The sequence below is a fragment of the Microtus ochrogaster genome, unplaced genomic scaffold (genome assembly GCF_000317375.1).
Source record: "Microtus ochrogaster isolate Prairie Vole_2 unplaced genomic scaffold, MicOch1.0 UNK221, whole genome shotgun sequence".
Taxonomy (NCBI): Eukaryota; Metazoa; Chordata; class Mammalia; order Rodentia; family Cricetidae; genus Microtus; species Microtus ochrogaster.
Genome location: NW_004949319.1, coordinates 22,376 through 23,781, shown reverse-complemented (window position 1 = coordinate 23,781; position 1,406 = coordinate 22,376). Strand labels below are relative to the sequence as shown.

The 1,406-nt window shown below is 39.5% G+C and overlaps 1 pseudogene; it reads left to right on the top strand.

The window, feature by feature from the left end:
- The first annotated feature begins 597 nt into the window (after positions 1–597).
- LOC101984369 overlaps positions 598–1,406 on the top strand; it is an 11,809-nt pseudogene continuing 11,000 nt past the window's right edge.

The following is a 1,406-nucleotide window of genomic DNA, read 5'->3' as shown; positions in this document are numbered from 1 at the left end:
ATTCTTCTACAGGTTGACATCCAGTTATGCCAGCACCATTTGTTGAAGATACTTTCTTTCTTCCATTGTATACTTTTACCACCTTTATCGAAAATCAGGTGTTCATAGGATTGAGGGTTAAAATCCGGGTCTTCTATTCAATTCCATTGGTCAACTTCTCTGTTTTTTTGCCAATATCAAGCTGTTTTCATCACTGTAGCTCTGTAATAGAGTTTGAAGTCAGGGATGGAATGCCTCCAGAAGTTCCTTTATTGTATAAGATTGTTTTGTCTAACCTGTGGTTTTTGTTTTTCCATATAAAGTTGATTATTGTTCTCTCAAGGTCTGTGAAGAATTTTGATGGGCTTTTGATGGGGATTGCATTGAATCTATGGGAAATAGAGAAAACCCGTAGGCAAGAAGACATCCCGCTGAATAGCCAGAAATGTTTACGTAATTGGAGGGTGTCTGTACTTCATTCTCGGGCCTGTCTGGCCTGGCAGGCACACACTTACTCCTCTGGATGGATCTCCTCAGTACAGGAGCAAGTGCTGGGCCAAGGACCTTGCAGACAAAAGGGCAGGCTTGGAGGGCGGGGCAGGGTCTTGTGGAACAAAGATGCCCCTGTGGCAGGAGCACTCACCACTGGCTCCCCAGACCCTCAGCCCCAAGCAGGCTGAGTTGAGGAATCCAAGGACCCCGCAGATGGAAAAGGGTGCTTGGGGGCAAGAAGGGATGGGGTAAATAGAGTAAGTCAATAGCCAGGGAGCTCTTTTTTTCAAACTGAAAGCTTTGGTTTTAATAGAACACTTGGTTCATCCACGCAGTCAAAATATACTGAATATGTATATATTTTCTATTTCAGAATATCAATATTTTAAATTTGTAGATATCATTTCATTCCTTTAGAGTCTCTTAACTGTGACATCTGCCAATACATTTTTAAATTTAAAAAACCTATCAAATGTTAACTTTGGTTTAATGTTTGCTAGTTGTATGTCATTTGCTTTAATATGATTTTTTAATTGGCTTATATGCGGTCTAGAGAGATGGTTGAGTGATAAAGAGAACTTATGTTCTTACAGATGAGTGTGGTTCATTTTCCCAAGCGATGAACAAGTGGTTTACAGCTGTATGTAACTTCAGCTAAAGGTATACCACGGCTTCTTTTGGTCTTTGTGAGTGCTGGCTTGCATGTGCACAAAAGCATATTCACCTACACATAAATAGATGAATGTATTTTAAATTTGACAGGCAATATATTCTCATTGGTGCAATAGTGGAATGTATGATATGGGAATTAAGGACATTCTGTCTCTATCTGAGGTCTGCTCCATGGTAATAGACACAATCTAAAGTTTAAATGACAAAGTAGTATCACTCTTTCTCAACTACAACTTAAACTCTCATATTGTTATTTCTCAGAC